Source organism: Urocitellus parryii, chromosome 5, assembly GCF_045843805.1.
Source record: "Urocitellus parryii isolate mUroPar1 chromosome 5, mUroPar1.hap1, whole genome shotgun sequence".
Classification (NCBI taxonomy): Eukaryota; Metazoa; Chordata; class Mammalia; order Rodentia; family Sciuridae; genus Urocitellus; species Urocitellus parryii.
In genome coordinates this window covers 47958690-47974036 of record NC_135535.1, presented here as the reverse complement: position 1 = coordinate 47974036, position 15347 = coordinate 47958690, and positions in this window count along the sequence as shown.

Genomic DNA, 15347 nt, shown 5'->3' with positions numbered 1-15347 from the left:
GGAGGACTTGCTCTGGTCTGGTCGCCTGGAGAACCCAGGAAGCAACAACTAAATGTAGCTGGTTAAAAGCAAGAGTAGTGGCTAGCCTGACCCCAGCCATTCTCACATTTCATAGAGCATCAGACTCTGGGTGACGGGATGGATAGGAGAGAGACCAGTCTGGTGGACACTGACTCAGAGGTATAATCTAAACCTGGCACTATTGCTGGCTTTGGGTAAACAGATGGGTTCCAACCAGGAGAAACTTTCCAAACAAGTGGGAGGTGGCTTAACTTATCCTCCACCATCTTTGTACTCCCTGATTTGGGTCATCCTGAATTACCCAGTACTCCCCTTTTCCCAGCAATTGCCTTGCACCTATTCAGTCACCACCTCACTCTGGTAGTTCCCTAGTTTTGTTTCAGGTTGAGTGGTAGACCAAGAAAGCACTACCAACAATGACTGAAAGGTCGTACTTAAGTCTTGGAAGAGGTCCTCAGTGTAGAAGTTCTGCATATATTCAACATGAGGGGAACCCCACTCTAATAACATTCCAGGACTTCCATAAAATCACAGGAGGATAAAGCTGCACTAGAAGGCCTCCCAGTGCCCACCGTAGGGATCCAATTTGACCTGACCGCAGCCATCTTGAGTTGTGACAGCCATGATTCCTCCTGAGTAACCTGGGCCTGTTTTTCTCCCACATAGTTTCTCAGAATACTTCAAATAAACAAAACCATCACAGTGGTATGTGGAACTTTATGACTGGACCCTCATGCCTTCAGCACCAGGAATGTGCCTGAGGCCTTTGATGTTAACTTAAGATAAACCAGTTAAATTTCAGCTTGGATAAAAGTCACTTTTGTCCTGACTCTCTGACCCAGATTGCAGGATCCACTGGTCTTACTGCCACCCTTGACCATGCTTCTATCGTGAGTCCCCAATAAATTGCATTCTGTACATTCTGTACAAGGGTCTGAGTCTTTCTTTAGTCTCATGGTATCTTATGGCTGGCTCTCATACAATGGGACCAGGTTCTTCTAGAATACCCACGTATCACAGGACTATGGACATGGGTGAGAAACTATTATCATGGAGTGAGTGAATGGAGAACTCTTCAGCCAATTATGAGATCATTCTTTTGATTTTTTTTTTTTTGTGTGTGTGTGTGTGTGTGTGTGGTACTGGGTATTGAACCCAGGACCCAGGGATAACTTTACCATTGAGCTACTTCTTCAGATTTTTTTTATTTTTTATTTTGAGATACTGTCTCACTAAGTGGCCCAGGCTGACCTCAAATTTTCAATTCTTCTGCCTCAGCCTCCCAAGTTGCTGGGACTATAGGCATATACCCCTGCACCAGGCTTCTTCTTCTTTTTTTTTTTTTTTTTAAAGAGAGTGAGAGATAATTTTTTAATATTTATTTTTTTAGTTTTCGGCGGACACAACATCTTTGTTTGTATGTGGTGCTGAGGATCGAACCCGGGCCGCACGCGTGCCAGGCGCTTGAGCCACATCCCCAGCCCCCAGGCTTCTTCTTAAATCTTTTTTTTTTTTTTTTTTTCTTGGTGGTGCTGGGGATTGAACCCAGGGGCCTTGTGCATGTGAGGCAAGCTCTCTACCAAATGAGCTATATCCCCAGCCCCCTTCTTAAATCTTAAACAACATTATGAGGACATCCAGTATTAGTACTCATACCCCACAAAAGCTCAATAATATCCTGAAATTCAAGAGATTTGACTAAGGAAGCCATAAGCAACAACTTATATCCACTTCTTTCACAACACTGCACCCATGTGATTCCAGAAAAGTATGACAGGGCTTGTTTGCCATCACAGTGTTCTTGAATATCATCATGTTAATCTCTGTTCCATCTGAACATTTGCCTATTTCCTATGTGAAGATATACAGTCCAAGTAGGGCAGTCTGAATTCCCCTACCTAAGGTGTCAGAGAAGTTACAATGCTTACCTGGAACCTGCTAGAGACAACACTCATTCCAGGAATGGCCATCATAAAATTTCATGAACTGTAGATTATATAATTAATAAAATTCCTATAAGCCAATACCATTCAAGATGTGGCCTGTGCACCAGCATCAGTTTGTTACCAACTCAAAGTTAAGTATAGAAACTGAGAAGAAATACTAGGAAACTTCTATAGCATTTGAACATAGCTACGACAGCCAAATATGATTGTATATTTTACACAAGTATCACTTTATATTCTATGAAAGAGCTGAAGGTGAAACACTGGTCTTTCTCCACAGATACTTTTAAGAAGGACTGCCCCATCCATGTGGGGAGGTAGCCAGAGTTTTGGCCACAAGGTAAGTAGATTAGAAGGAGTTTTGTGGTTGACTCACCCTGGTCTTCTTGGTTGCTTGGCAGGTCTTAAGTTAGGAACTCCTAATTTCTAGACCTTCCCTAGCTCCCTGAAGCCTTGGAGTTTAGTGGAAGAACAACAAGAATGGGTGAGACAATAAGATTAAGGCACCACACACACATCTTACAGCTCTACTTGGAGATACTGCAAATTCAAAACATGCTCAACTGATCTTACTCCTACTTTCAAACCCATTTAAACCACATTATCTTACCACATGCTCAGATTAAATATCTTCAGGTGGTCAATGGCATTGTCTTACCCAATCTAATAGGAAATCTGGTTGACTCTACCTTCTAAATGTCTAGAATCCCCTCTTGTCCCACCCATTGCTACTGCAATGGCCTCCTGAAGGATCTCCCCACTGTTTCTTTGCTCCCCACAGTCTGTGCTCAGACTTCCAGTTCTCAGCAGCCAGAGTGGTCCCATTATGTCCCCCAGTGAAACTCTGCACACATGCCCCTGTTTTACTCAGAAAGTCAAATCTTCACTGTAACCTCAGAACCAGATATATGATCTGTCTCCTCTGCTCCAGCTATGCTGGCCCTGGAGCACCGCAGGCAGGTCCCCACCTTAGGGCCACTTGCTCAAGACCTGCCTGGAAGCTCTTCTTCCAGCTATCCTTCCTTTGGCTAACTCTTACTTCCTTCAAGTCCTTCCTCAAAAGGGTTTCCCACCCACCCCTAGAACTGGGGATCCACCCATGGCCTTATATATGCTAGATAAGTACTCTACCATTGAGCCACACCCAGATCCCCCACCTCTCTCTTTTTAAATATTTTTTTAGTTCTACATGGACACAATACCTTTATTTTATTCATTTTTTTTAATGTGGTGCCAGGGAACCAGAACCCAGTGCCTCACACTTGCTAGACAAGTGTTCTACCACTGAGCCACAATCCCGCGTACCCCTCTCTTCTTTTAATCACAGCTACCTCACTTTCACTACCAGAACTCTAAAGTCTCCTTCCCCTGCCCTACTTTGTCTTTTTCATAGAACTTTTACCATTGTGTATACTGTGTTAATTTACACACATACACATATAGATAGATAGTCTACTGCTTATCACCTCCCAGCAGAATATTAGCTTCACAAGGGTGGGAATCTTTTTATTTGTTGATGTGTCCAAAGCCAGGCACTTAAATACTGGATAAATAAGCAAGTGACTCTCCCTTCAACCATTTTTATTAATTCCCTTGAATCCTCCAACCCTTACTGTTTACCTTAGAGGAAAGAAGGTAGAAGGAGGGATAAAAGAGCTAGCATTTAAGGCTAAAGCTGGACACACATGTAACAGGAGGCTGTGGCAGGAAGATCACAAGTTTGAAACCATCATGAATAATTTAGAACCTATCTGATTTTTTTTTAAAGTGCTGGGAATGTTGCTCAGTGGCAGAGTACTTGCCTAGCATGTGTGAGATCCTACATTCGATCCCTCGTATAGGGGAGAAAAAAAAAGGCATCATTACATTCAAACATAACAATAATCATACTCTATTTATTTTGGTACTGAAGTTTGAACCCAGGGGTGCTTAACCACTAAGCTACATCTCCAGTCCTTTTCATTTTTTATTGTGAGACAGGGTCTTGATAAGTTGCTGAGAACCTCGCTAAATTATAGAGGCTGGCCCGGAAATTCCAATCCTCCCTAGGCCTCTTGATACTCAACTATTTTATTTTATTTTATTTTTTATTTTTTTAAAGAAAGAGTGAGAGAGGAGAGAGAGAGATAGAGAGAGAGAATTTTTAATATTTATTTTTTAGTTCTCGGCGGACACAACATCTTTGTTGGTATGTGGTGCTGAGGATCGAACCCTGGCCGCACGCATGCCAGGCAAGCACGCTACCGCTTGAGCCACATCCCCAGCCCAAAAAAAATAAATAAATAAAAATTTAAAAAAAATTAAAAAAAATTAAAAATAAATAAAAAATCAACTATTTTAAATTCATATTAAGTTGGCCTATTTAGAAACAAAGACTTTATAAGCAAAAACTATATTTTTGTAAGATATTTTCCTAAAAACAGAATGGTACAGAATAAAAGATACAGAGAAAAACTCACACAGATACAGTCATACAATCCTTGACAAAGTGCCAAAAATATACAGTGGAGAAAAGATAGCCCCTTTAACAAATGATACTGGGGAAACCAAATATCCATATAAAGAAGAATGAAACTAGATCCATATCTCTCACCCTATAACATCAACTCAAAATGAATCAAAGATCTAGGTATCAGAAATTTTGCAACTATAAGAAGACACAGGTGAAACCCTTCAACATATAGGCACAGGCAAGAGCTTCCTGAATAGGACTCCAATAGCTCAGGAAATAATAGCAAGAATTGCCCAATGGAATGACATCAAATTAAAAAGCTTCTGTGCAGCAAAGGAAACAACAACAGAGAGACAACCTACAGAATGGGAGAAAATATTTGCCAGCTACTCTTCCAATGAAGGACTAGTATCCAGAATATACAAAGAAAAAATAAAGAAAAAGAGAAAGAAAAAAAAACACACAAAACCCCAAATCATTTAATAAATGGGCAAATGAGTGAAAAGACACTACTCAAAAGAAGTACAAATGGACAATAATTATATGAAAAAATATTCAACATCTTTAGCCATCAGGAAAATGAAAAAAAAAACTATACTGAGATTCCATCTCATTCCAGTCAGAATGGCAATCATTAAGAACACAAAGAACAGGGCTGGGGTTGTAGCTCAGCGGTAGAGCACTCAGCTAGTACATGTGAGGCCCTGGGTTTGATCCTTAGCACCACAGAAAGTAAAATAAATGTATTGTGTCCAACTACAACTAAAAAATAATTTTTTTAAAAAAAAAGAAGAATACAAAGAACAATAAATGCTGGCAAAGATGTGGAGGAAAAGAGAACATTTATACCTGTTGTTGAAAATGTAAATGAGTACAACCACTACAGAAATCAGAAAAAAAAAAAAAAAAGGCAAGTAAATAGAACTACCATATGATCCACCACTCCTTGGCATAGAATTAAGATCCGCATACTTTAGAGATAGGATACAGGCATACCATGTTTATCACAATACAATTCCCAATAGTCAGGTTATGGAATCAGGCTAGGTGTCGGTTAACAGATGCACGGATAAAGATAATGTGGCTTTATTCATACATGGAGTTTTATTCAGCCATAAGGAAGAAAAAAAATTATATCATTTGTGGGGAAAAGAATGAAGAGCATTATGTGGTTTTTTAAATTTATTTTTTAGTTGTAGTTGGACACAATACCTTTATTTCACTTATTTATTTTTATGTGGTGTTGAGGATTGAACCCAGAGTCTCGCATGAGTGAGGCAAGTGCTCTACCGCTGAGCCACAAACCCAGCCCAAGAGCATTATGTTAAGAAAAGTAAGCCAGACTCAGAAAGAGAAGGAAAAAGAAAGAGAGAAAACATCATGAAAGTAGAAGGGAGCATCAGGCATGGTGGCAAACACCTGTAATCCCAGTGATTTGGAAGGCTGAGACCGGAGGATTGCAAGTTCAAGGACAGCTGAGACCCTCAGCAATTTAGAGAGACCTATCTCAAAACAAAACAAAAAGGGCTGGAGATGTAGCTCAGTGGTTAAGCACCCCTGGGTTCAATCCTTGGTGCCAAAATAATTTAATAGTAATAATAATAATAATAAAATATAAGTGGAACTGGGCTTGTGGCTCAGTGGTAGAGCTCTTGCCTAGCATGTATGAGGAACTGGGTTTGATCCTCAGTACCATATAAAAAGTAAATAAATAAAATAAAGACATTGTGTCCATCTACAACTAAAAAATTTTTAAAAAGAAGGTTTAGGGCTGGGGATGTGGCTCAAGCAGTAGCGCGCTTGCCTGGCATGCGTGCGGCCCGGGTTCGATCCTCAGCACCACATACAAACAAAGATGTTGTGTCCGCCGAAAACTAGAAAATAAATATTAAAAATTCTCTCTCTCTCTCTCTCTCTCTCTCTCTCTCTCTCTCTCTCTCTCTCAAAAAAAAAAAAAGAGACTTCTATTTCCTTTAAAAAAAAAAGTTTAAAGGAACAATAGGGTAGAAGAAAGGAAGAAAAAGAAGGGAGGGGTTTAAGGGAAGGTATTGGGAAGTGAAATTGATCAAAAATATTATAAGTGGGTATCAATATGCCACAATGAAACCTACCACTCTATACAATTAATATGTACCAATAAAAGTTATTTAACTGGGCTGGGAATGCGTGGCTCAAGCGGTAGCGCGCTCGCCTGGCATGCGTGCGGCCCGGGTTCGATCCTCAGCACCACATACCAACAAAGATGTTGTGTCCGCCGAAATCTAAAAAATAAATATTAAAAATTCTCTCTCTCTCTCTCTCTCTCTCTCTCATAGTTCAGGACATCTGTTATTCTGGATTAGTTACTTTTTTACTTTAAATTTGTCCTAAAATTTTGGTTAGAATCTTAGTGGGACATGATGGCTATCACATTTATATTAAAGATTTTGTAAAAATCAGTATGCTATTTTGAGAGCCTTACTTCCTTTCTAATTTAGAGATTTTTTTCCATCACACATGGGGTTGAAGGAATGTAGTTTGCTGCCCTCCAGCCTGTAAAGAGGAGGCTTGTCTTCTCCAACGTCCACCTTCTAGACAGAGCGTTGATTCAGAAGGAACAGATGTGGATTTGGGGCTAATGCAGAATGAATGCACAGTTGCAAAATGGCAGCTGGGGGAGAGCAGTGGGGAGGAAATAAGAGAGCTTGTTTTAACTGTGGTTGTAGCAAATGTTTTTGGAAAAGAAAACTTTAGGTTGAGTTTATTAAGAGCATCATTTTTTAGGCATAAAATTTGTGATTGTAATATAAACTCATCTTACTTGGGCATGGATGCAATAGTGTATGTGACATGGGGATGAAAAATCAACCATCACTCTTGTGAATTTGACAAAGTATTATTATTATTTTTTAAATTAGTTGTAATTGGACACAATATCTTTATTTTACTTATTTTTTTAGAGAGAGGGAGAGAGGGGGAGAATTTTAATATTTATCTTTTTTTAGTATTTGGCGGACACAACATCTTTGTTTGTATGTGGTGCTGAGGATGGAACCCAGGCCGAACGCATGCCAGGCGAGCGCGCTACCACTTGAGCCACATCCCCAGCCCTTGACAAAGTATTATTAAGGGTATTTGTGATAACACCACTTGCCAATTAATTCTTTATTCATCCTCTCTCTCTCTCTCTTTCTCCCTCTCTCCCTCTCTCTCTCTCTCTCTCTCTCTCTCTCTCTCTCTCTCTTAAACAACAGGCATTGAACTCAGGAGTGCTTCTACAACCTACATACCCAGACAGGGTCTCGATAAGTTGCTTAGGGCCTTGTTAAATTGCTGAGCCTCACACTTGAGATCCCCCTGCCTCAGCCTGCTAAATCTCTGAGATTTCAGGCATGCGCCACCATGTCCCACATCAATAAAATCTTAATATTCTTATGCTGAAAATTCTCTAGGTAAGCAAAGATTCTCTCTAAAAGGAGAAAGGTAAGGGCTTTTTATTAGTGTAAGTAGAATGTCATTTTTGCTAAATAAAACCATTATAGTCATAACAAGATTTTTTCTACACTTTGGCTTATAGCCCATAGTCACTGTGCTTGGCTAATAATAAACAAAACTGCTTTGCAGAGATGTATCTTTAATTAGCCTGTTTCTTTTTGACCTGTCTTCTCCTTCTCCCTAGCTTTGAACACAGTATGAAGTCAACCATGACTCTGACCTCTACTCTTCTTTTAGTCTCTTTCTTAGTCCCCAGAGAGCAGAAATCTTGTCAGTCCTAGTGGGTAAAACAGTGTCAGACACCTGTTAGACCTTTTTTTTTTCCACTATCATCTCTAAGTTTATAATTCTCAAAACCACATCTTTTGCTCAGTACTCTTGTCTATGGTTTATGGTTGTTCTTTCAAGTAAAAATGGTCCCAGGAGAAAAAGCAGTTTGCTCCTATTTGTATGTCATTCCCTAGAGAGCTTTGCCTTGAGATGAACATCATGCACAGCTCCAGGGGCAGGCATCAGAAGTGCTCTCATTTTGTGCACTTCGAATTTTACCAGATAGAACGCTAAAAACATGTGTCCTCAAGGGTCAAGACCAAATAAAATTGTTTTGACTGCTTCTTCAAGGACATTCTCACTGAATCCTAAATGCAACTGGCTCATTAAAAAAAAAAAAAAAAAAAAAAAAAAAACTGTTGAGTGCATTGTGACAAAAAAGGTGGGATTACATGGGAGCCACAATCTTTTTTGTTTTTTTTTTCTATTTTTTAACTTTTACTTGGGGGTTTTTAAAAAATATTTTTATTGTCTTCCATTTGTTAAGAATTTAGTTCTAATATTTTTTGGAGGAGGGGTACCAGGGATTGAACTCAGGGGCACTTGACCACTGAGCCACATCTTCAGCCCTATTTTATTATTTAGAAACAGGGTCTCACTGAGTTGCTTATCCCCATGCTTTTGCTGAGGCTGGCTTTGAACTCGTGATCCTCCTCCCTCAGCCTCTGGAGCTGCTGGGATTACAGGTGTGTGCCACCATGCCCGGCAAGAATTTATCTCCAATTTTGATTAACATGTAGCAAATATCCTAGCTTAGCAATCAGTCATTTGAAATGAGTGTGTTTATTTTTAGCTCATAGATGAAAGACAAAAGTCTCCCTGAGAGTCACACCTGGCCCAGTATGACTAGCTGGTCCTTGGGGTTGCAAGAGCTGGCAGCCTGACACTCAGCACCTGATGTTCTCTTTTTTTTCCCATTAGTTCTTCTTAGTTATACATGACAGTAAATTTATTTTGATGAAGTTATACAAGCATGGAATATACCTTATTCTATATAGGACCTCATCTTTATGACATTTGCAAATAAATGGATAAATCTAGAGACTATCATGCTAAATGAAATTAGCCAATCCCCAAAAAACAAAGGTTGAATGTTTTTGCTGATATGTGGATGCTAAACCACAATAAAGCTGGGGTGTAGGGCAGTGCAGAGAAGTTCAGGAGATTAGACAAAGGGGAACAAAAGGAAGTGAGGGGGGATAGGAATAGGAAAGACAATAGAAGAAATGTAACATAATTTTCCTATGTACACATATAGAGCCACTGTTGTTGTTTTTTTTTAAGATGTTGATGGACCTTTATTTTATTCATTTATTTATATGCAGTGCTGAGAACTGAACCTAGTGCCTCATACATGTTAGGCAAGTGCTCTACCACTGAGCCACAACCCCAGCCCCCTGGAGCCACAATCTTGATTCACACTAAGGTGACAAGTTTTACCCACTACTGCTTTTGTACCCTCAGTGCAAAAATCAACACGTTAAGAAAAGCAAAGAAAGTCTTAGTATTAGTGTGAAAAGAATTTTGACTTCAGGAGAGACTTTCAAGGCGCCTGAGTCTGTTTTGAGAACAGCTGCTCTCGGTTTTCAGGATGTCATGGTAAACAAGACACAGTCCCTGCACCTGTGGAACTTACGTTACAGAAGACAGACAAATAACAAGACAGAAACAAGATGACTTCAGAGTGTGATAAACTCCATGAAGAAAATAAGGGAATAGACCATAACTGACTGGGGAGGCTGCTTTAGCGAAGGCGATTCTGAGAAGATATCGGAGTCGGGAGCTTAGAACAAAGAGGGTGCACCCTGCACAAAACCAAGAGGCATTTTCTGGAAAGATGATACAGCAAGGAAAAAAGCCTTGAGACAGAAAAAATCTTGGCATTAGGAGAGACAAGAAGGAGGGTGATCAGATTAGATAACTGGTCTTTACAGCCCTCTACTCCTTTATCGAGATTCCATGTTATTACCAGTAAAATGGTAACAGTATATATAACAGCCATTTAATCCTTCAACAACTTTGCTATATTCCTCATTCCACAGCTGAGGACACTAGTGTCCCAGTCAGAACACTTAAGGAAGTTTGGCCACAGGTTCTGCTATATTCATAATCCTTAAAGCCTCTTTTAGAGAAAATTGCTCACTGGATAAAATACTTCCTTGTTAGTGCATGTAAAAGGGTGTGTGGGGAGGGGGGTGGATATTTTATTCTTCCTTCTTTGATTTGGGTCTGGAGAACCAGAAGCTATTGAAACCACTCTGACATAGGATTGTGTCAGAGTCTGTCACATGAGGGAAGAGCCATAACTCAGGGGAAAGGAATTTTTCTGAACAATTTCCCTGATAAATGTCTTACCTTGCACAATCACAGATGCATTGATTCTTTTTGAAGCGGTCATCTGATTCTAAATGAGTTATAAACAAAGGGTTGTAGAACTGAGCAGTCTGTCCTCGTTGGGACAGGTTCCTCTTAGTATAGGTTGGCCGTGGAGTGGTTTTTCTAACGTCTGTGATGGTCCAACAAGGAAGTGACAAAGGTATGTTTTTGTCAGCTTTTTCGCGGCTGACACCAAAAGATCTGACAAGAACAATTTTAGAGAAGGAAGAGTTTATTTGGGGTTCAGGGTTTCAGAGGTCTCAGTCTACAGACAGCCGCTGGCTCTATTCCTAGGGCTTGAGGTAAAAGGAGTGTGGTGCAGGGCAGCAACTCACGTGATGATCAGAACGTGGAGAGAGACTCCATTTGCCAGATAGGAAATACACACCCCCAAAGGTACACCCCAATGCCACATCTTACCTACCTTCAGTTACAGTGGGGTTAAGTCTCTCATAACCCAGTCCCTTCACCTCTGAATGTTCTTGCATTGTCTCACACATGAGCTTTTGGGGGACACTTAATGTCTAAACCCCAAGATATAGCTCCTTACTGTCAGATCTACACAGGAGGAAGGTCGAATTCCCTCTCTAGGAGCAAGCTTCACCTGAGACACCAGGGTATGGCCACCTGACTCCCAGCTTTGATTGGAAGGCGACCTTCTCCTAAACAAGGGCAATAAGACCATAGCTTTGCTTTCTTGATATTTTTGTGCTGATCTTTGTGGACTCTTTACTGCTTTGCTTCCTTTCAGCCACCCACCCTCACCTCAAATCCACAAGCACCAGGTGAAGGATTGCACTTAGCTCAAAAGATCACTATCACTTGAGAAAAGACTTAGACCTTAAATTGTGGCTATTCTGTCACCAGGGTTACAACAGAATTGGAGCTCAGTTATCTACACGTCAGCCCTGACTCTAGCATCTACATACCAAGGAGCCTTGCTCTGAACTTCTGGAAGTTACATGTTTGATTTAAGCCACTGACATGTGTCCTTTCTCTCCTGGCAAGAAAGATACAGGATTTGCTAGGTCAATGCGGTCCCTCTGACTTGTACAGTACTTACTAGACCATAAGCCCCAAGAGGGCAAGTTCTAACACATTTCTGTTTGCCTTTGTCTCTCTAGTGCTGGCTCAATGCCTGGCACATAGTGTGTTCGGTGACTATCTGTTAAATGACTGAATGATTCAATGAGTGTTTAACTGGACACATACCGGAACAGTGAAAAAACTGTTCATTCATTTGGTCTTTTATTTACTATTCAACAAATATCCATTGAGCACTGATTATATCAGGCACTCAGATGCTAGGAATACAAAATTTATGGTGAAGCAATCTAATCCAGGAGACTTTCCCAACTAATGAGAATTTTTAAAAAGAGTCCTTTATTCAGTCCCCAGTATGGATTAAGAGTTCCCATGGTGAGCATTTTTTCATGTACTTGTTGATTGATTGTATGTCCTCCTCTGAGAAGTGTCTGTTCAGGTCCTTGGCCCATTTATTGATTGGGTTATTTGTTATCTTATTGTCTAATTTTTTTGAGTTCTTTGTATATTCTGGTTATTAGGGCTCTATCTGAAGTGTGTGGAGTAAAGATTTGTTCCCAGGATGTAGGCTAGCAGTCAGAGAAATGCAAATCAAAACTACCCTAAGATACCATCTCACTCCAGTAAGACTGGCAGCCATTAGGAAGTCAAACAACAATAAGTGCTGGAGAGGATGCGGGGAAAAGGGCACTCTTGTTCATTGCTGGTGGGACTGCAAATTGGTGCAGCCAATTTGGAAAGCAGTATGGAGATTTCTCGGAAAGCTGGGAATGGAACCACCATTTGACCCAGCTATTCCCCTTCTCGGTCTATTCCCTAAAGCCCTAACAAGAGCATGCTACAGGGACACTGCTACATCGATGTTCATAGCAGCTCAATTCACGATAGCAAGACTGTGGAACCAGCCTAGATGCCCTTCAATAGATGAATGGATAAAAAAAATGTGGCATTTATACACTATGGAGTATTACTCTGCATTAAAAAATGACAAAATTATAGAATTTGGAGGGAAATGGATGGCATTAGAGCAGATTATGCTAAGTGAAGCTAGTCAATCTTTAAAAAACAAATACCAAATGACTCCTTTGATATAAGGGGTGTAAACAAGGACAGGGTAGGGACGAAGAGCTTGAGAAGAATATTTACAGTAAACAGGGATGAGAGGTGGGAGGGAAAGGGAGTGAGAAGGGAAATTGCATGGAAATGGAAGGCGATCCTCAGGGTTATACAAAATGTCATATAAGAGGTAAGGAGGGGTAAGTCAAGAGAATACAAATGGAAGACATGATTTATAGTAGAAGGGGTAGAGAGAGAAAAGGGGAGGGGAGGGGAGGGGAGGGGGGATAGTAGACAATAGGACAGACAGCAGAATACATCAGACACTAGAAAGGCAATATGTAAATCAATGGAAGGGTAACTGATGTGATACAGCAATTTGTATACGGGGTAAAAGCGGGAGTTCATAATCCACTTGAATCAAACCGTGTAATATGATGTATTAAGAACTATGTAATGTTATGAACGACCAATAAAAAAAAAAAAAAAAAAAAGAGTTCCCATGAACAAAATATTAACATACCATCAACTACACTAGGATGCTGTGGCTTTAAGTAACCAAGTGACCATTACTCATGCTGTCTCTGTCAGAGTTTTTGTTGGACTGCCTAGCCTCTTTTAAGGAAATGGTTCTTTTTCCTTCCAATGCCTCTTTCCAGTTTGTAATTATATATCTATTTGCATCTTATATTTTTCCTTCACTGTACTGGCAGCTCAAAAAAGGTGGGGACTAAATGTTTTAATCAGGCTACACTTCAAATGTCTTGCACTGTGTTAAAAATTACTTGTTAAATATATGAATTAAGGCTCATGACCAAATTTCTGATTTAAATAGTTCAATACCTGGCCAAGAGGATGGTAGCAATAATTCAAGAAACTGATTGAAGGTATACTCCTGATGTGAGTGGTCACATAGGATTCATCTTTCCACATGGAGATAGACAATTCATTTCATTTTTATTGGGCAAATTCTGATCAAGACTCTAGTTTCTTCTTCTTTTTTTTTTTTAATCTTATTTATTTATTGTGGTGCTGTGGGTTGCACCCACAACCTGCCATATGCTAGGCAAATACTGTACTATTAAATTATACTCCCAGGCCCGACCTTGTGTATTTTTAACTGTGTTAAGGCTCAAGGTTACTTTTAAAAAATAGACTACAGGGGCTGGGGTTGTAGCCCAGTAGTAGAGTGCTTGTCTGCTGTGTGTGAGGCACTGGGTTCAACTCTCAGCACCACATATATGTAAATAAATAAAATAAAGGTCCATCAACAATTAAATATGTATGTATGTATATATACATATATATTAAAATATTAAAAACAGACTTTTTAAAATTTTTTAATTGTTGATGGACCTTTATTTTATTTATTTATATGTGGTGCTGAGAACTGAACCCAGTGCCTCACATATGCCAAGCAAGTGTGCTACCATTAGGCCACAGCCACAGTCCTACAATTTACTTTTTAAAATTATCGATTTTGTTCATACTCTCCATGGTCTATTTGGATTTATGTCTAATGTAGGATTGACAAGGATACTTTTAACTCAGGTGATGAGATACGAAACATGTAGCTTTACAGAAAAAATGTTAAAGCAAAGGACAGCCTCTGAGTTTGAAAACAAAACCACAATTAGATTGTGTCATTTTCTGGTCGTTGGGTGGAGCCACTGCTTTCTAAATTTAAACCTATTCATACAGAAACTTGTGCGTCAGTCACTTTACAACCCAAGTATTGTTAAAAGGAAAATTCCTTAAGCCAGTTAAATTTAACAGAGTTCATTTAAACCAAGCAAAACAAAACAAATACAATTGGTGAATAGAAAAGCTCTAGACAACCAGTGAGTAGACAGTGTTTACAGAAAAGCTCAGGTGAGACTGAAAACATCTTACTTGGCTACAGTTTAATCAATGTGTCAATTGGATACAACTTAACTAGTTAATTGGTTACACAGTCTTCTGCAACCAACCAAACCTCAGTTACTGAGCTTAAATCCCATGTTGAGCAGAGTGCTATGGTACATGCCTATAGTCCCAAATACTGTGGAGGCTGAGTCAGGAGGATTATAAATTTGAGGACAGTCATAGAAATTTAGCAAGACTTTGTCTCAAAATTAAAAATTTAAAGAACTGGGGATGTAGCTCAGTAGTAGAGCACCTGGGTTCAATCCTTAGTAATCAATCAATCAATCAATCAATCACTTAATAAATCAATTCTATGTTTGTTTGATCTATTGAGTCTAGAGCAGGTACCCAAAACGAATCTATGGCCTCCCATGAATTGTATGTAAGAGCATTTAACGTTATATTTTAGATGAACAAATTCCCTTAAATAGGAAACATCTTGAGAGTAAAAAAGATGTCTGTACAAGGGTGGGCTGTAGCTCAGTGGCAGAGCGCTTGCCTAGCATGTGTGAGGCACTGGGTTTGACCCTTAGCACCACATAAAAATAAAAAGCAAATAAAATAAAGGCATTCTGTCCATCTACAACTGCAAAACATTTTTAAAAAAATTAAAAAAATTATATATATATATACTCATATAGACATTCTCATATAGACAGAGATATATAGATATTTAATCCCTACACATTTTAAAATTCATAAATGCCACTCATCAGAATTTGAATTCGTTTTTCAGACTTTTT